Source organism: Cervus elaphus, chromosome 10 (genome assembly GCF_910594005.1).
Source record: "Cervus elaphus chromosome 10, mCerEla1.1, whole genome shotgun sequence".
Lineage (NCBI taxonomy): Eukaryota > Metazoa > Chordata > Mammalia > Artiodactyla > Cervidae > Cervus > Cervus elaphus.
In genome coordinates this window covers 20,145,559-20,169,599 of record NC_057824.1, presented here as the reverse complement: position 1 = coordinate 20,169,599, position 24,041 = coordinate 20,145,559, and the positions used below count along the sequence as shown (strand labels likewise).

At 44.7% G+C, this 24,041-nt stretch overlaps 1 protein-coding gene and 1 pseudogene across 13 annotated transcripts in view; both read right to left on the bottom strand.

The window, feature by feature from the left end:
• RBFOX1 (RNA binding fox-1 homolog 1) overlaps positions 1-24,041 on the bottom strand; it is a 1,671,014-nt gene that overhangs the window by 1,199,830 nt on the left and 447,143 nt on the right. The gene's annotated exons all lie outside the window — the stretch shown is intronic.
• Positions 19,894-20,010, bottom strand: LOC122702345 (annotated as a pseudogene).

The window sequence follows — 24,041 nt, the reverse complement described above, 5'->3', positions numbered from 1 at the left end:
AAGTCCATTGAGTCTATGATGCCATCCAACCATCTCGTCTTCTGAAACCCCCTTCCCCTCCTGCCCTCAATCCGTTCTTTAAAATGCACATACACCTCTTCCTTGACCAGTAAGTGACACTAACACAGCCTGTAAGTTTCCCTGCCATGATTTCTACTTGCTATAATGTTACCAATACTCCACTGTTAGATATTTTTGTCTCTACTTATTCACAATTACTGAAAGACACCACACTGAACAGCTAGGATACCCATGTTTCCCACCTGCCTGATTGTTGCCTTACAAACTCTCTATTCCCCAAAGTGGAATTACTAGGTTAAAGGATCTAAACATGGTGAAAAGGCTTTGATACAAATTGACAAATCACCCTTCCAAAAGTGTATGCCAGCTGACACCTCTCTAGTGGCTTTAGAATTACTTTTCCCCTACACTCTTATTAACCCTGGGTATCCATGGCTATTTTATTGAGATTTTAAAATTATTTTTCTGAGCAGTATCTGTCTGCTTTCTGTTGATAATAGGATTCCAATTTCCTTTGGGGGGATCCCCGCTGCCCTGCTGCACAGAGGTCGGCGGGAGCGTTAATCAGATGTCTCAGTCTCCCCAAATCAAAGGGCAGGCATGTGACCCAATGAGGTTACTCAGAGGCTGAAAATTAATGGAGTTCACTCTTTGCTCTGATGGTGTCAAGACAGAACTCAGCAGGGCTCCTGCCACCGAGGCCCCTGGAACTGCCCTGGTCCCTGCTCTCTTCCAGCCCAGTCTCCACCTTCCCCTTCAATCCACAGGGGTCTGTATATCCTTTTTACTTAAGTGACCCAAGCCACTCTTTCTTGCTTATCACCAAATAGGTCTACAGATATAGCAGACTGGTTGAGCAATTCCACTGTAGAATTTTCACCAAGTGTCCACAGACTGTGGATCAACCGTGTTGTGTGCGCTCAGCCACTCAGTCATGTCCCACTGTGTGCAACTCCGTGGACTGTAGCCCATCAGGCTCCTCTGTCCGTGGGATTCTCCAGGCAAGAATACGGGAGTGGGTTGCCATTTCCTCCTCCAGGGATCAAACCTGCATCTCTTGCATTTCCTGCATTGGACACAGATTCTTCCCAGGGCAGGGATTATTCATCCCACTCAAAGGATCAGTGACAGAGACAGCTCCCTCCCTTCTTGGCAACAGAGGCGCTTGACTGGTTTGGCAAATCAAGTTTTCTACTTTATACCCGCATACAGTATGCAGTAGCTTCTCACCCAGAAGGGAGCAAGCAGTTAGAATAAAGCTGGGGTCCCCGACCTCCAGGATTGAATGCCTGATGAGGCATTTGATTCAATAATAGAAATAAAGTGCACAATAAATGAAATGTGTTTAAATCACCCCTAAACCATTCCCCTCTTTCCAGTTCGAGGAAAACTTGTCTATCATGAAATCAGTCTCTGGTGCCAAAAAGGTTGGGATAAAGCAATAAAGGTTGGAATAAACCACTGGAATAAAAAGCATCCATCTTCTCACAGTCCTTGATAGCCCACTGAGAAAAGAGTTTCCCCTTAATTTTCCTGCTCTTCCAGGAGATAAGCCAGGGACAAAAATCTGAGTTTCTGTGAGCTTCAACTCTGGCCAAATGGCATCCTTGCTTCTGCTGGCTTCAGGGAAGAGGCACAACTTCTGCTACTTCTGCAAATTGTATAAATGCAAACTCTACACATATACACAAAAGTGCATATATGTGTGTGTGTGTGTGTGTGTGTGTGCGTGCTATTGTTGTTGTTTCATTGCTCAGTTGTGTCTGACTCTTTGTGACCCCATGGACTGCAGCACACCAGGTTTCCCTGTCCTTCACTATCTCCTGGAATTTGCTCAAACTCACGTCCATTGAGTTGATGATGGCAATCAACCATCATATACTCTGCCACCCCCTTCTCCTGCCCCTAATTGTTCCCAGCATCAGGGTCTTTTCCAATGAGTTGGTTTTTCACATCAGGTATATACACATGTACACACATTCCTGGGCTTCCCTAGTAGCTCAGACAGTAATGTGGGAGACGAGGATTTGATCCCTGGGTCAGGAAGAAGTGGCTCCAGTATTCTTGCCTGGAGAATTCCATGGACAGAGGAGATATGGGGTTCCAAAAAGTCGGACACAGCTGATTGACTAACGTGCACACACACAAACACACACACACACATCAGTAGGGCGCTGGACACTGCAAAGGGCAGGGGCTCCAGACAGCCTGAGGCAAAGACTAGAGCAGCATCAGCGAGGCCCAAGAGTGAGAGGCAATGGGATTGGGCTGAATTCCATCTCCCTGATGGGTGGTCCAGGATAGCTGAACATTTTTGAAAAGGAGCAAAGTAGCAAATGAAGCATGATTTTGAATCTGAGTCAGGTCTCTGGGAGGGACCCTGAGAAACTGTCTAAAATCACTGAGCCTCGGTATTGCCATCTATAAACTGGAAACAAATTAATTTAAATAACACAGATAATCACCTGGCCCAATGCTGGTTCTCTGCTCCTTTCTGAATGACTCCCTCAGCTGATGCCCCACTGAAGGGTTGAGTCTAAACAGTGAACCCATCAGCTTTCTCATTCCCCAGCTATGTTATCTGCAATGATTTTGTTTTGTTCTCCTGAAGCCAGATAAAGATCTTAACCACCATTTCCTTCTAAAACTGTGCTTGGCATTTGGACCACACCACCCTCAATTTAATCAAGACACATCAAATACCAACCATATGGCTGACTATCAATCTCACTCTCACAGACATCCTAACAGACAAATCCATCTTTCCATCCAACGCAGGAACAGCAACATTCCAGGGAAGAAAAGAGACCTTAGGAATATCTATGATTTGAATTGGTCCAACAGACACAAAAATGAACTCACCGAAACCAGTGAGGCATCAAGGACATCACATTTCAACCTAGTGGGTCTCATATCTTCTAAATGTAAAACGGTCCTCATCACCATTATCATCAACATCATCATCAATGTTAGGGCCCGAGATCCTACAGGAAAAGTATTTCCTGGGCAATCCATGGTCATGTACTTAAAAAAAATTGGAAACTAAAGCGGTCACCAATGAAAACAAGCTAAAATTTTAGTCCTTGAAAAGAAAACACTGTGGGCTTAAAGGGATGTGGCAGAAGATGAGGAGGATAATTTGAAAGTCAAGTCCATTATGGCTGAAGACAGGCTTTGGAGTTTGTAGGGGATAAAAAAGTGGTTGCTGTATTTCAGCAACAGAGCCCTGTTTGGGTTTTGTGTGTGTGAGCTTTTTTTTTTTTTTTTTTTTTTTTGAGTCGCAAGTCCGAAAGGTCCAGGGCAAGCACTCTCTGAAACATAAAGCATTTCTAAATTCTCCTTGAACATAAATCCTCAAATCCCCTCCTACTTCAGCAGTGAAGGCATGAGAGCAAAGGCTGCCAAAAAGAAGCCAGTCAGGATCGAAGCCAGTCAGCTTCGGGGTGAAGCTGCCGTCAGAAGTAAGAGCTCTTCACTTCTCTGTCCAGCTGCGAAAGGAGAAAAAGAGGCTTGAGGGAGTAATTAACTGTCATGCATAAGATTAATTGACGACCCTCCAGTTTTGCCCTAAACACAGATGTATGGGGATCAGGACGCAACCTTGAATGCTAAAGGTGAAGGGAGAATAGTTATTTCTGGATGAGAGCAAACTGAATATGCAGAAATGCGGGCGGTGTCAAGACGCATGCGGTGGAGCTGGGGAAGGCCATACATCATCACGCCCTTCCGTGAAGTGGCTTGTCAGAAACTAGCCAAGGACTTCAATTAGGAACCGGCTCGTGCCGGCAAGTTTCTTGCTAAGAACTGGTCCACAAAGAGCCAGTGATCTCGTCACATGGGTTTGGAGTGGACACACGTCTGCACATTTCTGTGTCACTATCTGGATAGACGGACTAAAATGAATATAATGTCAGTATCTCAGAAGCAGGAAAAGATTCTTAGAGCTCTAGATGCAGCCTGGTCCTCTCTCTCTGACCCCAGAGGATGTTCTGTGGGGGGAAGAGGGTAGTTTTCACTAGAAGGTCTCGATATGCAAAGATCAGGGTTCTTTCTCAGATACAGCATCCCCATGTTAACCACCATCTGCCCGTCTTCCTAAGACCACACGATTTTCTGCTGAGGAAAAGTTTTCTCTTAAACTTGGTGGGGGGGGGGGGGCGGGTTACTATATATATAATACTAAAAAATGCATTTCTAATCAAAATGATCAAATTCCAGGGGATGAAAATGGAGAAAAGAAGAATTTTCGATTTGCTCCCAAATTACTGGTGGTGACTAACCAACATCATTACAACAAACACGCTGTCTTCCAGAGCCTTTTTTAGTGAAAAGGTGTCTTTTTCAATTCTATGAAAGCGTTGGATTTTACTTAGGAACTGGGCACTGTGCAGTGTTTGGGTGCTAAAAATAAATAAGCTTCATACTTGAGAATCTCTTACTCTGAAACTGTAGACTCTTAAGCACATACACCCAAAATCATCATAACAACACAGCAGCAGGTATTGTTTGATGAGTGCTGTTAAGTGTTTTACAATCACTGTTTTATTATCTTCGTAACTATATGAGGTCAGTCTGAAGTCTATGTCTATTTCAAAGATGAGGAAACCGAGGCTTACTACTGCTTACTTAAAGTCACCCACTTGGTACCAGGCAGAGCTGAAATTTGAAGCCTGGAAGTTTAAATAAACAACTCAGGTGTTCCTGTAGAGGTTTATGAAAAGAATAGAGAGTCCATAAGCTCACTTTATTTGGGAGAATGAAGGAACATTTTGCAGAGCGGACATTTGAGCTAAGTATCAAAAGAGAGTGGAATTTGTCCAAGTAAAGACTGGGATGGAAGGCAAGGAGCTTTGACTTGCTGAAGGAGGCATTCCAGATAATGAAAACAGGACATACAAGCACACTGAAGACAATACTAGTTGAGCATCATGACTGCGACCTGGAAAGGAATGGCACTCGTGGTAAAGAACTCACCTGCCAATGCAGGAGAAGTGAGAGATTCAGGTTCGAGCCTTGGGTCAGGAAGATCCCCTGGAGAAGGAAGTGGCAACCCACTCCAGTATTCTTGCCTGGAGAATTCCATGGACAGAGGAGCCTGGTGGGCTACATTCCATAGGGTCTCAAAGATTCAGACATGAATGAAGCAACTTAGCACGCAGGCATGCACTTGATCTTCTACCCTGCTCCTGGCAGAGCTCCTGAAACACTTGGAATTTCCTGTCATAGGAGCAATAAAGGCATCTTTTGTGATGTTAGTGAGGTGACTTTCGGAAAGCCCTTAGGCAGTCTAAGAATGGGAACAGGCTGTCAGGGAAACCAAACACCTGATGAGAGGGTTGGAACTTGGGGTACCTCAACTCCCAACCTTCAGGGAGGGAAGACGGCTGGAGACTGAATCATTGCCAGTGATGACTGATTTAATCAATCATGACTATGTCATGTAATGTTGCTGTTTAGTCTCTAAGTTGTGTCTGACTCTTTGCAATTCCATAGACTGTAGCCTGCCAGGCTCCTCTTTCCTCCACTATCTTTGCTCAAATTCTTATCCATTGAGTCGGTGATGCTATCTAACCATCTCATCTTCTGCCGCCATCTTCTTTTCCCTTCAATCCTTCCCAGCACCAGGGTCTTTTCCAATGAGTTGGCTCTTTGTTTCAGGAAGCCAAAGTACTGAAGCTTCAGCTTCAGCAACACTCCTTCCAGTGAGTATTCAAGGTTGATTTTCTTTAGGGTTGACTGGTTTTATCTCCTTGCAGTCCAAGGGACTCTTAAAAGTCTTCTCCACTACCAGAATTCAAAAGAATCAATTCTTCAGCACTCAGCCTCTTGTATGACCCAACTCTCATGTAATATAGAATAGGAAATAGCAACCAACTGCAGCATTCTTGCCTTGAAATTTTCATGGACAGAGGAGCGCGGAGGGCTACAGTCCATGGGGTTGCAAAGAGTCAGACATGACTGAGCAACTGAGCCCACATACTCCTGTAACAAGCCTCCATAAAATGCCAAAGGACAAGGTTCAGAGAACTTCCTCATTGTTGAACATGTGGAAAGCGGGGAGTGTGGCACCTGGAGGGGCAGGTAAGCCCCAGATCCTTCCCCCTACCTTGCCCCATGCCCCTGTCCCATCTGGCTCTTCCTGAGTTATATCCTTTTACAGAGCAGAGATCTAGGAATGAAAATGTTTCTCTGAGTCCTGTGAGCTGCTCTCGCAAGTTAATCAAGGTCACAGGTACTTCCGATTTATAGCCAGTCCATCAGCAGCACATGTGACAAACTTGGACTTGAGATGGGCATCTGAAGTCTGTGTAGTGGGGGTATGGTCTGCGGGGCTGAGCCCTTCACCTGTGGAAACTGATGCTATCTCCAGGTAGGCAGAGTCAGAATTGAGTTGAATTTTGGACACTCTCCTGGTGTCTGAGAGTTGCTTGGTGGCATGGGCTCTCTCTCTCTCTCTCACACACACACACACACACACACACACACACGGAGCAGGGGACGTTTTCAGAAATGTGATGAGAAGCCAGGTAGATTAAGGAGATGATGTGGCCTCAATTCTGCAGGCATGGGGAGTCACAGATATTATAGTACAGCAGAAAGTAACACAACATTGTAAAGCAATTATCCTCCAAAAAAAACCCTGTAATGGATGCTTCTGTTGAAGAAATGCACAGATGAGCACCTCTGTTCTCTTTGACTGGTGAAGAAAAGTCTTTGGAGAAGACCTGGTCATTGTGAAATGGGATCACAAGCCCATGGACTTCACAGGATGGACTCTTCTAGAAAGAGCTCAGTAGACTCTCTGGTTTCCTGCAGAATCAAGATATTTTCAATAAAAATGATCTGACTTCGAATCCAGACACTTCTATACAGAGAAAAGCCATGGGCAGAATTTGAATCATCACCTCTAGACAATGGCTTCTCAAAAAAATTTTCTGTCATGATGTTCTATGGTGTATCTTACTGATGCATTCTACCTGCAAATTACCAACGCTTCCATCTTTAGTAAAGCTAAAGGTTTCTTTCTTCACAAGGGAGTCAGTCAATATTAAATTTCTCTCTTTGGTGCTGGTTCTCGCCAGGACAAATATCTCCGATGATTATTCACAATGGACTCAATTTGACAATAATTATTCTCAGCAATGCTAGTTGTTCGTTTCCATGGGCTCCTTGCCTCTGCAGGGGTGAACACTCATTTTGATTTCAAGACTGTATGTTTCTAAATTCCCCCACAATCAGGTTATACTGGCCTCTATCTCTCTCCTTCTTGAAAAGCCCTTGAGGACCTGGTACTGACAACTTTAAAATCACAGTCTTCTATCCTTCTTTCATCTTTCTCTTTGTCGGTCTCGTGGGTAGTCCCTGGAACATGAACCGCTGCAACATTCAATCCACTGTAACGCCAGCAAGAGTTCTGGACTTTGCTTCCACTATCTACCCATGGCTAGGGCAGGAGGAGGAGGGGGTGAAAGATGAGATGGCTGGATGGCGTCGCCGATTCAGTGGACAGGAGCAAACTCCTGGAGATAGTGAAGGACGAGGAAGCCTGGTGGGCTGGAGACCAAGGAGTCACAAAGAGTCAGACAAGACTTAGCAACCGAACAAAAACTCACACCCTCTAACCTCTGGGATCCCAGCTGTCTTTAACTCAGACAGTGCTTTATAAAAATCTACCCTTCAACTTCATCTTGCAGCTTAGGATAGGGCAAGAGAAGAGCAGCACATGGAAGGGCTCAGAGGACTCCCCGACTTTTACAGCCCAAATTATCATCAGTCAGCAACCAGTGAGCATTAAAGAGGACATGTCTTGGTTTTTCTTTTTTTTGCACACAAAAAGCTTTTTAAGGGTGTCATGCTACTTAACAAATGACAGAAACCTTCAGCATCCCTGCCAGGTACTGGCAATGAATTGGTTTTCTTTTTCTTTTTTTCATAGGCTGGGACAAAGAAGCAGAGATTTCTCTGGGCTTAGATTTGGAGTTTCTCCAACCTTTAAACTTTATTGCCTAACAGAGTATCCAACTGGGTTTGTGGGAGGGATCGAGACCATTAAAATTCATTTGGTACCGCGTCTCCAGAGGAACCCGTGAGCTTTCATCCTTACTGACTTCGGCATCACATGAAATGCAATAGACTCTGATTTCTTAGGGAGTCAGTGAACCAATGAATGATAATAGCGTGCTGTCACCTGCGCATGCTGTCCCTCACCTGGTCCCCTCTGTGACCAACAGCACGAGTTTCTTAGGAAAGGGACTCAGGCAGGTCAGGGACTCTGCGTGTTGTCCAGAACAAGAGCTGACTTGCATGAGGAAAGCGGGAGTCGGCTTCTGTGGCATAGCATGTGACCTTCCATGAACAAAAGCCGTGCAAATCTCAAAAACACATCAACTTGAAGTTCCTGAAAAGCCGCTTTCAGATCTGCCTGCAGAATCCAATGATGGTTCCATTACGGTTGTTCAATGCCAGCCACATGAGACCAAGGGGCTAATAAAAAACAAACCTTTATAATGAGAATGAGAACACATCTGTTTCCACTTTCGTCTTCTCTGAAGTATGACAATCTCCAGGTCCTTTCATTATGCTAAGTCGCTTCAGCTGTGTCCAACTCTTCGCAACCTTATGGACTGTAGCCCGCCAGGTTCCTCTGTCCAAGGGATTTTCCAGGCAAGAATACTGGGGTCGGTTGCCATGCCTTTCCCCTCCAGAGGATCTTCCTGACCCAGGGATTGAATCCACATCTCATTATGTCTCTTATACTGGCAGGCAGGTTCCTTACCACTAGCGCCTCCTGGGAAGCCTTTCATTATGGAGTCTTGCTAAGAGTGCATAGAGAAATAGGGAATCAGAGTCAGAAGCTTTCTGTAACTGGGAGCATCCCCAGGAAAATTACAGTCACACGTCTGCTTCCAGCATAGGAAGAAGGATGCCCCCAGCTCACGTAGCCAATTGTCACACATCTGCTTCCAGCACAGGAACAAGGATGCCCCCAACTCACGCAGCCAATTGTCTGAAGCTGGCGAGCCATCATTCACGCCATTTCTCTCACCATCAGAGCCACAGTTTACTTCCCATTTCCTCGAATTCAGCTTTTACTAAATCTTAAGTCCCCTGGCCAGCCCCAATGAAACCTTTTACCAGACCATGTGATTTCACTGGAATACTCTCTCTATATAAATATCTTGGAAACCTTCAAACACAAACAACATCTGTCGTATTTTTGGAAGAAAATCAGTCGCTTCTCAAGGTCAGTGGTAGACGTTAAAAATCTCATCCAAACGGATGGTGCCATTCGGAATGCCATTCAAGTAAAATCTTGTTAAAGGGAAACTCTACACTCCTTAGTAATGAGAAACTGAGAAGTGAGGCATCTAAAATTAATAATATTAATGATAACAACCGTGATCAGCATCTTTATTATTCTCCTCCTCTTCTCCTCCTTCCTCCTCCTCCTTCTTATTGACAAATGTTTCTTTAAATTGAATTTACACCTTAAAATGTAGCAAACATTCATTCTGTGAATCTAGTGAAAGAGTGGGTGGTTTGAAGAATGAATGAATGCAAAGTGTGCTAGTGACCTTGACACGTTTTAAAATGAGTAAGAAAGAGACAAGGGCTAGAGCAGAGTGAAGGAGAAACAGACTGCAGAGAAAGGTCTTTGAGGTAGGCAGGCAGGGAAAAGATGTTCTGAAAGCCTATGGGCCACAGTCGTTTTTGCTTTGGTTTGGTCTGGATTGTTTCTGTTATTTTTCTAAGCATAACAGGACAACATTGAAGAAGGGGAATAATTGAATTGATCTATGGAATTTTTGGAAGATTTTTTTCTTATTGTGGTTTAAATACATGTTTTTAATACACACACATACACATGCTATTGTTGTTCAGTCACTAAGTCACATCCGACTCTGCAACCCCATGGACTGCAGCTTGCCAGGCTTCCCTGTCCTTCACTATCTCCCAGAGTTTGTGCAAATTCATGCCATTGAGTCAGTGAGGCTAAGTGACCAACTCATCCTCTGTCGTCCCCTTCTCTTGCCCTCAATCTTTCCCAGCATCAAAGTCTTTTCCAATGAGTCATCTCGTTGGATCAGGAGGCCAAAGTACTGAAGCTTCAGTTTCAACATCAGTTCTTCCTATGAATATTCAGGGTTGATTTCTGATATATATCTCAAACCTTCTTAACCACTTTTGAGCATATGGTTCAGTTCTCTTAAGTGTATCTACATGGTTGTCAACAGACCTCCAGAACTTGTTCATCTTGCAAAACTGAAGTCTCACACCAAGTAAATAAAAATATCCCTTTCTCTCTTTGGTATCCCAAAGAGATCCCAGTCTCTGCTAACCACCATTCTCCTTCCTATCTTTATAAACCTGATAACTCTTAATAATTTGTCTAAGTGGATTACTGCAGTATTTGTCTTTTTGTGACTGGCTTATTTCACTTAATATAACATCCTCAAGGTTCATTTCTGTTGTAGCCTATGGAAGGATTTCCTTCCTTCTTGAGGCTGAGTAGTACCCTGCCGCACGTGGAGACCACATTTTGTTTGTCCATTCATCCACTGATGGACCCTTGGCTGCTGTGGATAGTGCTATTATGAACACAGGTGTGTAATGTATTTATGTTTTAAATGATGCTGGCTACTACGTGGATAATGGCTTGGAGGAGGGCAAACACAGATCCTGAAGAGTCCAGGAGGGAGGCTGTCACAGTCACAAAGGTGGCAACATCGGGGGTTGGGACTAAGGTGTGGCAGTGGAAAGAGCAGGGGAGGGACAGCCGTGTACCTTGGAGTTCGGGGCTAAATGACATGTGGACAGTTGAACAGAACAGACGAAAGAATGAAAAGATTCAGGTATGACGCCTATGAAACAATGAGCCCAGTGCCTGGCTTCCCTTCCCAGAGCAACCCTTCAGTAGAGATCAGCTGTGTATCACCTCCCATTATTGTTCAGTCGCTAAGTCCTGTCCAACTCTTTGCAACCTTATGGACGGCAGCACGCCAGGCTTCCCTATCCTCCACTATCTCACGGAGTTTTCTCAAATGCATGTCCATTGAGTCAGTGATGCTGTCCACCTATGTCTTTCTCTGCCACCTCCTTATACTTCCGCCTTCAGTCTTTCCCAACATCAGGGTCTTTCCCAATGAGTTAGCTCTTTGCATCAGGTGGTCAAAGTATTGGAGCTTCAGCTTCAGCATCAGTGCTTCCAAAGAGTATTCAGGGTGGATTTTCTTTAGGATTGACTGGTTTGATCTCTTTGCAGTCCAAGGAAATCTCAAGAGTCCTCTCTAGCACCACAGTTCAAAAGCATCGATTCTTCTGGTACCCTTTCTTTAGAATGTTTATCTCAGATGATAATTACAGTTTTTGTATTGAGGTTATTTGATGTTCCCCCATCTAACTTCCTTTCTTAACCCCACCACACTGTACATTTCAAGGTTACAGATTCCTTGCTGGTTTTCACTCAACATTTTTAACACCGACACCAATACTTAGTAGAGTCTTGATAGATTTGAAATAAATGAAAAAGTGAGTTAGCAGGACTATTCATCTCCAGGAATTATTTTCCTGTGCATTAAATAAAGGATCCTTTCAGAAAGCCATTTTTCCCTAATCATCAATTTGTGTATTTTTAGATTCTTTTTATAAACCGAGCTCAATTGAGTTATGCATGTCAGAGTGAGAATGAGTATCTGCAAGCTTTACGAGTCTGCTATTGACGGTGACATACTGCAAGTGACAACTATATAAAAGTGATTGACAGTCAACAGCTTAAAAGAATGCTTCAAACCCATCCACTGAGCAAGAAGCCTCAAAATCAGGGCAGAGTCCCCAAGTCCAGTGAAGAGAAAAACAATTTGAGTGGACTTTGCTTTTCAAATAGAAATACTGACTTGACACACTTCTGCTTTTGGACAATAAAGTTTGCAAGTCTGCAATCAAATGCACACAAATGGAGTTTTCTGAACTCTAATATGGCAGTAGGAGAACCCAGCCCTAGGATCTCTCACAGTCACCTGTCTATCTACTAATGGGAGGTTTCAAAGCTCAATGTATCCACAAAGTAGGTAAGGCGGGTCTCAGGCTTATTTCTGCCTGCCTGTCGTCTTGAGCCCTCTGCACTTCTAATTGAGCACCATTTAGTTTAAAGAAGAAACCACAGAACTTCCCTTATTCTACCACAGCTCTCATAATCTGTGCCTCCACCAGCCAGTGGAAGCATCAACTGGTGCCCACAGGATCAGGAAAACTAATGTATGAGGTTCTCAAGTGATCTCTAAAATAAACCAGCTGATGTGTAAGGAAAGAAGAGTGTGATGTTGAAGCTGGAGGCACCAGCATTCTTGATCCAAAGCAAATAGATTCCCAACAGGAGGGCTATGAGGAAGCTCAGAATTAGACACACTTGTCAGAACACCGTTGGTGTAGGCTCCATCAGGCAGGTGTGCACAGCTCCCCTGAGATATGTGGGCTCTTATCTTGAGGATGCTCAGTGTCACTAGAGGCACGTGACTACCCTCCCTCTGGGCTGACATTACACTTGAAAGAAAAAGAAAAACTCTTTTAGCATCATTGATTAAACTTTGAAAGATAAGGAGGATGATCAGGTATAAAGTAAATAGAAGGCCGCACTTATGAAAGGAGAGACTACAGGCTTGGACTTAATGAAGTGAAGTGAAAGTGAAAGTCCCGCAGTCATGTCCAACTCTTTGTGACCCCATAGTCCATGGAATTCTCCAGACCAGAATACTGGAGTGGGTAGCCTTTCCCTTCTCCAGGGGATTTTCCCCACTCAGGAGTCGAACCAGGGTCTCCTGCATTGCAAGCAGATTCTTTACCAGCTGAGTTATCAGGGAAGCCCTTATTATCAGGGAAGTCCCTTATCATTGCACTTAATGATAAAGGATAATTTTAGGAGGACATCCCAGGTGGCTCAGTGGTAAAGAATTCACCTGCCAACTTAGGAGACCTGGGTTTGATCCCTGACTCAGGAAGATCACCTGGAGAAGGCAAGGACAACCCACTCCAGTGTTCTTGCCTGGAGAATTCCATGGACAGAGGAGCCTGGTGGGCTACAGTCCCTGGGGTTGCAAAGAGTCTAACACGACTGAAAGACTAAACAACAACGACAATTTTAGCTGGAAGACCCAGCTTACAGAAAGACCTCCTCATAGAATATCATTCCCTTCAGTGAATGATTTGCTTCCAAGAGAGAGGAAGTGGATTCCAAATACGGCCACAGACCTACCTCAGCCCTGTTTGCACACACCTTTCCAAGGAGAGCTCTTGGTTTCTTCCCTTATTATCTGTCTCTCTATTCCTTGACTCTGAGGTTGGCTTGACTCACAGTTAACAAATATAATGCAAGCAGAGGCTGGAAACTGCTTGTGAGTTACTGTTTGCCTTCTTACTGTACTTGGAACTGAGGTGGTTGAAGCTAGAGTCTGTCATACAGAGTGAAGTGAGTCAGGAAGTGAAAAACAAATATCGTACATTAAGGCATATATATGGGCTCTAGAAAGACGGTGCTGATGAAATCATTTAGATAGGGCAGGAACAGAGACACGGGCATAAGAGAATGGACTGTGGACACAATGGGGGGAAGGAGAGGGTGAGACGGATTGAGGGGAGTAGCACAGACATATATGCACCATGTGAAACAGATGGTTAGTGGGAAGTTGCTGAATAGCACAAGGAGGTCAGCTGGGTTCTCTGTGATGACCTAGATGGGTGGGATGGGGGGTGGTGGGATGGGGGCCTTAGAGGAAGGGGATATGTGTATACGTATGACTGATTCACTCTGTTGATCAGCAGAAACTAACACAGCGATGTAAAGCAATCACACTCCAATTAAAAAGAAACTTGCTCAAGGTTCTCAGTGGTGGAGTTAAGATCTGAGCTTCTAATGATACCTCTGTTTTAGGAGCCTCTTAGGCTTCTGCTAGAACTTCCCTGGTGGCTCAGATGATAAAGAATCTACCTGCAATGCGGGAGACCGGGTTTGATCCCTGGGTCGGGAAGATTCTCCTGGAGAAGGGCATGGCAAGCCATCCCAGTGTTCTTGCTGGAGAATCCCATGGACAGAGGAGCCTGGCAGGCTACAGTCCATGGGGTCACAAAGAGTCAGACACGACTGAAGTGGCTGAGCACACACACAGAACTTCACAGGGCTGGGGTTAGAGGCCGTGAAGGAGGAATGGTGGGCAGGACAGGGATTCTGACGTCAACTTTCTTTGGGGTCACAGTTGATCTGGGTCCCTATAGGTACATATGCACAACATCCCGTGGGTTAGAAACACCCATTGGAAGCACTTGATCTTCCCATGTCCTCCCACCACCTGAGGTCAGTGCCTGAAGAACAAGCAAGGTCATGCTTAAGCCCTAATGGGTAATGTCCTATTAAGGAGGGAATAACTCCACCCATTTTCAGGAATCAAGGGAACCAGGGCTCCATCCCTCTGAGCCCTCGAAGTCAAGGACCCACCTTCCCTCAGCTAGAAGGGAAATTTCTCTGTCTTGTTCACCATTATCTCTGCAACACCTACAGGATCTCTATCAATCATTTAGTGAATCGATAAGTGAGTAAATCTAGTGCTCAGTTGTCTCCAACTCTTTGAGACCCCATGGACTGTAACCCTCCAGGCTCCTCTGTCCACGGGATTCTCTAGGCAAGAATATTGGAGTGGGTAGCCATTCATTTCTCTAGGGGATTTTTCTGACCCAGGGATCCAACCTGGGTCTCCTACATTGGCACAGAGGTTCTTTACAACTGAGCCACCAGTGGATTGCATTCAGAGGAGAAGGCAAGTCCTAAGAGGGCTGGAAGACTCAAGAAGAACTCAATGTATCAATAAAGAGCCTCAGAGGAAGAACCACTTGATTTAACAGCTTAGGAAAGGATATGGCTCTTTCCCTGGTGGTCCAGTGGCTAAGATCCTGCACTCCCAATGCAGGAGGCTCAGTTTCCAACCCTGGTCAGGGAATTAGATCCCACTTGCTGTAACTGAGAGTTTTTACATACCACAGCTAAAGACCCTTCACGCTGCAACCAAGATCCCAAATGCCACAAGGAAGATTGAAGAATCTGTGTGCCACGACTAAGACCCAGCACAACCACATAAATAAATAAAGATACTTTTAAAAAGAATATGAAAAGGGATACCTGACACTCAGAATAGAACCCAGTAAATGTCTATGAAGTGAATGCATGTCCTAGAATGAGATTCAGGGGCTTTGATAAATGGAGCTCTTAAGAATTTCTTAATTTTTTTTTTTTAATGTGGACCCATTTTTAAAGTCTTTGGGCCTTCCAAGATGACTCTAGTGGTAAGAACTCACCTGCCAAAGCAGGAAACCTAAGAGACATGGGTTCAATCCCTGGGTGGGGAGGATCCCCTGGAGGAGGGCACAGCAACCCACTCCAGTATTCTTGCCTGGAGAATCCCATGGACACAGGAGCCTGGTGGGCTACAGTCCATAAATTCACACAGAGATGGCCACGACTGAAGAGACTTAGCATGCAGACTTGCTACGCTGTAGGATGACTTAAAACTATCATATATGCATTCATCAATTACCCTCCAGGGAAAGGAGCTTTGTGTGTGTGTGTGCGTGTGTACACACTCTGAAACCAGAGGGTCATCTTTTTACAGGAAGTTTCACTAAGTTCCTAGCTATTTTGCCAACCAGGAAAAGGATGCAAGACTTTGGCTTTATGGGCTCGGAGTGGCAATCAGAGAAGTTCTGTTCTTCAATCAGACGATTTAAGAAGACTTGACCTGACTCAACAAGTTCTAGGAAATGTGCCAGAACAGACCTTCAGGGAAGGCTCTGGCGCCTTGCTTTAAAAGGAGGATGCCATCATCCATAGGAAACGCGAGAAGCGATGGAGCACTGCTCTGAGTCGGTGGTGGGGCATTTCTGTAAGAGGCGTCCTGAGAAAAGATGCAAGTCCTCTGGATGGCGGCAGACGCACATCCAGGAAGCCCTTCGCCAAGCCTCCGAGGTCCTTGCCCTCACCGCCTCTTTTTCCCCCCCGCGCCTTTGTAATCGAAGCGGGTGACAACTTCATTCAGCTCTTAGCAACAACAGGAGGGATCGATTCCCCGAGAATGCCCTAATGACTGGAGACTGGGACACAAACCATAAATGGGGACTTTCTGATTCCAAGTGAAATTATAGTTTGCCCTATGAGATTGCACAATAAATCAGGGGAAAAACCAGCCAACATAGGACTCTGGGGTCACTGAAGTGATGTTGACACATTACAATAATGAGAACTTGAAACACCTCCTGCCCTATTGATTTTTAAGCTGCATCGTTCCCACTGCAGAAGATTACAAGTCTCTGTCTTTGGAATCATGGCTCACGCAGGAGATGCTGATGAAAAATACACCCAATCCAATCAAAATGAAAAGCTTTACTTGTACTTATTACAAATCTAATACCATTGTCCCTTAGCTGCATGATAGGCACTTAACCTACAATGGGAAAAAAAATTTTTTTTTCTTTTAATTAAAATTTTTCATACCTTTTTTTTTTTTTTTTTTTTTTTACACACAGCTCTTTGCTATGACTATACAGGGAAAAGGAACCGAAGAAAACAGGCACAATAGCTCAATTAGCACATAAAGGGCAATTTCTTTATGCTTTTCTAATTCCAGGGTAGCTTTCAAATTCCCTGAATCACCATATCATTTGGGAGAATGGAAAATCATGTTCTAACAACCAACTTATTTCCTCGTCAATAGGAAAAGATGTATTCCGCCCGCATTTAGCATCCACAGTAAACAAAGACTGCCTTGCTGATCTTTCCTTTTTCCCTGAAAAGTGCTCCATGGAGCTGAATAAACACAGTTGTGGGAGGCCAACTGGTGACATAAGTTAATTACTGACCTGTCACGCAATCGGAGAATGGTAATAATTTATTTTCACTGTTGCATTAACCGTAACCCCTGTTTTGCCAATGGAGAGTGCTGGGGAAAAGGACTGGAACATTGCTGCCACCGTACACCCTGTATGAGGTTGTGACAATATTTTAGAGAGGAGGCTAGATACAACATCACTGCTCTTCCTAGGCATAGTGTCCTGGCCATAACTTAGAAAATAATTACCCACATTTCTCGGCTTTAGGAGAGAAGAAACTAGTGAGTAGGAATAACACTCTTTCCTCTAATAGGGTTCTGAAAGCATCATCCAGTTATTAGATAAAATTATGACTTGGGTTTACCAGGATGCAACAGATAATAAATATTCTGGAACAATCCAATAGGATCATACATTCTCTGAAAACATTTATCAAGGTCCTAATATGGCCCAGGCATTGTCTTAGCGAGTAATTACACATTGTTCACCTGTTTTCTGTCTCCATGAAGTTTATAGCCCATCATTATCATCTGATTGTCGAGATGAAAACCCACAGGCAAAACCCATGGGTCTAAAAGGGATTCTTATAGAAGAAACCCTCATGTCCCACTGAGAGTGTTGACTGAAATAAATGAATGGTGTTTAGAAGCTAACTGGTCTTTTCTCTCAGCTACCCTGATTGTTTTTCTTCACTTGATCTGATGAGAAATCTTGCTCTTTTGGAAAATATATATCCCTGCTTACAGATGAATCTATTTGCAGGGCAGGAAGAGAAATGCAGGCGTACAGAACAGAGATGTACAGACACAGGGGAGGAAGTGGGGGGTTTGACAAACGGGGAGAACGGGATTGACATATATATGCCACCAGGTATAAAACAGATAGTTAGTGGGCTTCCTCGGTGTCTCAGATGGTAAAGAATCTGCCTGCAATGCAGGAGACCTGGGTCTGATCCCTGGGTGGGGAAGATCCCCTGGAGAAGGGAATGGCTACCCACTCCAGTGTTCTTCCCTGGAGAATTCCATGGACAGAGGAGCCTGGTGAGCTACAGTCCATGGGGTCCCAAAGAGTCAGACATGACTGAGCAACTCACACACACACACACACACACACACACACACACACACACATATACACACGCACCATGGGAAGCTGCTATATAGCACAGGGAGCTCGGCTCAGGGCTCTGTGATGACCTATAGGGGTGGGATTGGAAGGGGACTGGAAGGTTCTAGAGGGAGGGGATATATGCATACATAAAGCCGGTTCACTTCCTTGTACAGCAGAAACTAACACAACACGGAAAGCAATTATACTCCAATTTTTAAAAATCGCCCTGAATCCTGCTATATCATGAATTTTATCAGCCTGAGAGTAACTAACCAGAAACTGTCTTCTTTTGACACGGCTACCATTGGGACCTAGGTCCTTACATATGCTGTTAATCCATTTATTAATAGGACTGAAAGCAGGTGAATGATCTAAGACTCTTTTTCACACGAGTTGGTAGAAAATAGTTCAAACTTGATATAAAGGAGGGGTCTGCGGGGGTTAACCACTATGATCTTCTGCTGTAGCACTCTCAAGAGCTGTTCCTCTGTCTTCACATCAAGTTCCTTCTGCAAGCTTCCCCCTGGGGTTCACTGAACTTTACTCATGGGGTTACAAAGTAGCTGAGAGGGGGCTTCCCTGGTGGCTTGGAGGCAATACAGGAGACACAGGTTCGATGCCTGATCTAGGAAGACCCCACCTGCCACGGAGAAGCTAAGCCCACGCCCCACAGCTACTGAGCCTGTGCTCTAGGGCCCGGGAGCCCCAAGCACTGAGCCCATGTGCTGCAAGTACTGAAGCCCTCCTGCCCGAGAGCCTGTGATCTGCAGCCAGAGAGGCCACCATGAGAAGCCCACGTGCCGCAACTCAAGAGTAGGCCCTGCTCGTCACAACAAGAGAAGAGCCTGCACGGCAAGGAAGACCCAACACAGCCAAAAATAAATAAATAAAATAAATTACAAAACATTTAAAAAGTCGCTGAGGGGCTTCCCTGATGGCTCAGTGGTTAAAAAAAAAAAAAAAAATCTGCCTGTCAATGAAGGAGAGACAAGTTCGATCCCTGATCTGAGAGGATTCCACATGCCTCAGAGCAAATCAGCGTGTGGGCCACCATTATCAAGCCTGTGCGCTGCAACAAGAGAAGCCACCGCAATGAGAAGCCCATGTACCCCAAGTAGAGAGCAGCCCCCGCTTGCCACAACTAGAGAAAAGCACACACAGCCAGGAAGATCCAAAACAGCCAAAAAAATATATATATATTTTTTAAGTATCTGAGAGGGACTTCCCTGGCCGTCCAGTGGTTAAGACTTCATGCTTTCAATGCAGGGAATGTGGGTGCCATCGCTGGTTGGGGAACTAAGATCCCACAGGCTGCCTGGTGTGGCCAAAAAAAAAAGGAAGAAGCAACTGAGAACTGAGGCTTGCAGAGGCCACGCTGCGACAGTCTGCCCTATTTTGATTGACATGTTCCAGCTGATATCACCATCGGAAGAACTGGTCTGCAAGGCAGTGAACAAGCTTCTCCTATTTTACTAACGTCAGTTATAAGACACGGTGGTGAAGCATCCTGTTTATGGACCAAGCCTGCCGTGGTCAGATCCAGGGTTTGCCCATCATGAGCTGGGTGATCTTGGGAGAATCACCCTCTCGAAAATGGCTCCCTTGTCTATGAAATGAAGACAGTGAGGGGCCCCACCAGGGAAGAGGCTTAGGAGGCTGAAATTAGCCAGTTGAGGCACAAGGCCCCTAATGCGCTTGTCAGGTCTGATCCCCACTGCATATTGGCCATGGTGTTCCCCCCAAGAGCAACGGGCCCCATCTCAGAGACATTGGCTTTGAGTTTTCTGAGCTCAGTTCAGCAAGCGGCTTGGGGTATCGCAACAGTTTTAGAGGACTGTGCTGACATCCTCACGTTCAAGTGGGCAGCCAAGATGGATTCGCATCTGATTGTTTCTAAGACATTAGCAACACCACACCATGGCTATAAGAAGTCAGACCCCTGTGCAGGGGCCATGTTAATCCTCTCTGTATCATTTCAATTTTAGTATATGTGGGCTTCTATCCTGAGAAAACCATAACTGAAAAAGACACATGTACCCCAATGTCCACTGCAGCACTGTTTACAATACTCAGGACCTGGAAGCAACCTAGATGTCCATCAACAGATTAATAGATAAAGAAGTTGTGGTACATATATTCAATGGAATATTACTCGGTCTTAAAAAGGAATGCATTTGAGTCAGTTCTAATGAGGTGGATGAAACCAGAGCCTATTACAGAGAGTAAGGTAAGTCAGAAAAAAAAAATTGTATATTAACACATATATGTGGAATCTAGAAAAATAACACTGACAAATCTATCTGCAGGGCAGCAGTGGAGATGCAGACATAGAGAAAAGACTTACAGACACACAGGGGTGGGTAGGAAGGAAAGTGTGGGACCAATTGAGAGAATAGCATTGAAACATACCAGTGGTCACATATGGATGTGAGAATTGGACTATCAAGAAAGCTGAGTGCAGAAGAACGGATGCTTTTGAACTGTGGTGTTGGAGAAGACTCTTGAGTCCCTTGGACTGCAAGGAGATCCAACCAGTCCATCCTAAAGGAGATCAGTCCTGACTCCATTGGAAGGGCTGATGCTCAAGCTGAAACTCCAATACTTCAGCCACTTGATGCAAAGAACTGACTCATTGGAAAAGACCCTAATGCTGGGAAAGATTGAAGGCAGGAGGAGAAGGGGATGACAGAGGATGAGATGGTTGGATGGCATCACCAACTCAATGAACAGGACTTTGAGTAAACTCTGGGAGTTGGTGATGGACAGGGAGGCCTGGTATGCTGCAGTCCATGGGGTTACAAAGTCGGACATGACTAAACAACTGAACTGAACTGATACACATTACCATATGTAAAATAGATAGCCAGTGGGAATGTGCTGTATGATGCAGGGAGCTCAAATCTGGTGCTCTGTGACAACCTAGCGGGGTGGGATGGGGTGGGAGGCAGCTTCCAGAGGGAGAGGACATATGTAAACCTACGGCTGATTCAAGTCGATGTGCAGCAGAAATCAACACAGTATTGTAAAGCAATTATCCTCCAGTTAAAAATAATTTTTTTAACAAAAGAAGAAGAAGACGTTAGGCCCCAAGAAACAGCCGTAACTCTTCTGAAACATGATTTTAGCAACACGCGAGTCTAGCACGCAGCAGGTTCCCAATGCAATGGCCCAAAGAATAACAAAAAGTCAAAACACAAGAGGGAAGAGATGAGTGTATACATATAGCTGATTCACATATTTGTATAGCAGAAACTAACACATTATAACACAACTATCCTCCAATTTTTAAAAAAGTTAAAACACATGTGGAAAACCAAGATGAAATAAAGATCCAAACATCAGACGATACCACCACTTCCTCTCAGAGAGGCCCCTGTGCCACGGACACTGCAGATCCAGTCTAAATTTACAGGACGGGGTAAAAGGGCAAGTGTCATCTATAACTGCCTATTTATAAATACCAACGCCAGGGGCCAGGCCTCCCCAAACCCCCTGGCCATTTTCAACAAGACACCCCAGAGTAGCACATAGCTATCTTGTTAACGTTCCATGGAATCTTTCCCTAAACATACGCTTGTTCTTGCCTTCCACATTTTGTCCTGTCACTGCAACAGATGGCTTTACACTGGAGCATATGAAAATATTAAATACTTTATAAGCCTGGTGGAAATATGAAATGCCTTCGGAGGATGGAAAGCCGCATGATTCATGTAGAGCGGCCACGCGAGATTCTGTTAGCAACAAGCACCTTTAAGTTGTGTTGTCGAGGAGACGTGGGGCCATCAATTCCACATCTTCAGTGAAGGGGTACAAATGCTGAGGCTCAGCTTTCGGTGAGACAGACCTGGGCCACACGGAGAGGCAGAGCATACCGCCAGTGAGAGCTGCGAAATATCGCAGTGTGTAACCAAGGGAGGATTGTGAAATCGACTTCTTAGAGATCTAAAAGCCAGAAGAAACCTCCATCTGTCTGAGACGGTCAAATAAAGCGAGCTTAGCTCACAGCAGTGAGTTGACAGGCGGTCAAGTCAGCTAGCCATTGTCCTATACCCACAAATCCACGTGTCCTTTCTTTGCAGAGCCAGTTTGATAGATGCTGACCCAACCTGGTGAGTTTTGCCACCTCATCCAACCCAGAAGGGATGGCCCACAGACCTGGGAGTGAGGTTCAGATCACTGCTGGTGCTTCAGATGAGCGATTCTCAAGCCAGCCTGCCTAACTTTCAGTGCCTCGGATTGTAGCGACATGGTAAGGGACTGGAGCGTTTTCTGTCTGACTCTTCATCTATAAGTGGGGGTGACGGTGGCACATACGTCCAAAGGATGCTGTGAGGACAAGTGAGTTAGTACACACAACAGGCTTGGTATATAGACTGGCATATGGTGGATGCTGCATAAGTGCTGGATAGTCTCTATATTTAGTCCTCTGTTTAGGTAGAAATTAACATTCAGATGTGGGTAAGATTTTACATCTTTCCTTTGATTGGTGTGTGTGACTGGCATTCACTTCAAATAGGGACAGCATGTTAATGTTTTCTATAATCTGTGTGGATGTGAGAACTGGACCATTAAGAAGGCTGAGCTACAAAGAATTGATGCTTTTGAACTGCAGTGCTGGAGAAGACTCTTGTGAGTCCCTTGGACGGCAAGGAGATCAAACCAGTCAATCCTAAAGGAAATCAACCCTGAATATTCATTGGAAGGACTGAGGCTGAAGTTGAAGCTGCAATACTTTGGCCATCTGATGTGAACAGCCATTGGAAAAGATCTTGATGCTGGGAAACATTGAGGGCAGGAGGAGAAGGGGGCGACAGAGGATGAGATGGTTGGATGACATCACCAACTCAATGGACATGAGTTTGAACAAACTCTGGGAGTTGGTGAAGGACAGGGAAGCCTGGAGTGCTGCAATCCATGGAGTCACAAAGAGTCAGACAGCACTGAGCAATCGAACAAATAACGTGTATGAATCAAAGATTGCCAAAGGCTTCTTCCTGGCATTTGTTCCAGAGCAGTGAGACTCATGCTCACACTAAAGCCTTCCCAGCAATGTTCACAGAAGCTGTACTTGTGAGAGCCTCACATGGACCAGATGTCCTTCAACAGGTGAGTGGTTAAACAGACCACGGCACACAGCAGGTCCAGTGGGGTATTACTGAGCAGTGAAAAGGAACAGATGATTGATGGACTCGGTCATTCAGATAAAACGCCAGGAAATGACGGTGCTGGAGTTAGCCAATGCCAAAAGGTTAAACATGATACATACACGCAGTGGAATATTACACAGCCATTAAAAAGAATGGGATAATTTGATTTGCAGCAACAGGATAAACCTAGAGATTGTCATACTGAGTGCATTGTCATACAGAGAAAGAGGAATATTGTATGATACTACTTATATGTGGAATTTAAAAATAAATGAGACAAATGAACTTATTTACGAAACAGACTCACAGACTTAGAGAACAAGCTTGTGGTTGCTGGGAGAAAAGGATGGGGAAAGGATAGTCAGGGAGTTTGGGGATGGACAGGTACACACTGCTATATTTAAATGGATAATCAGCATGGACCTACTGTATACCACAGGGAACTCTGCTCAATGTTATGTGACAGTCTGGATGGGAGGGGAGTTTGGGGGAGAATGGATACATGTATATATATGGGTGAGTCAATTTGCCGTTCACCTGAAACTATCACAACATTGTTAATTGGCTATATTCCAATGTAAAATAAAAAGTTGAAAAAATAAATTTGTGTGATTCCACTTCTAAAACATGTTTGAAATGACAGGGTTTTAGGAGCAGAGGACAGAGCCGTGTGGACAGAAACTAGGGATGGGAGTGGGTGCTGGTGAATGGAGGTGGATGTGATTATAAACAGGAATCTTAGGATGGACAGACTCAATATCTCATCTGTGGTGGTGGACCCCCAAACATATACCCATAATAAATTTGTATAGAATGAAGCACACACATACAAATGAGCACAAGGCAATCTGGGGAAATCTGAGCAGTATCAGTGGATTGCACTGCGGCAACATCAGT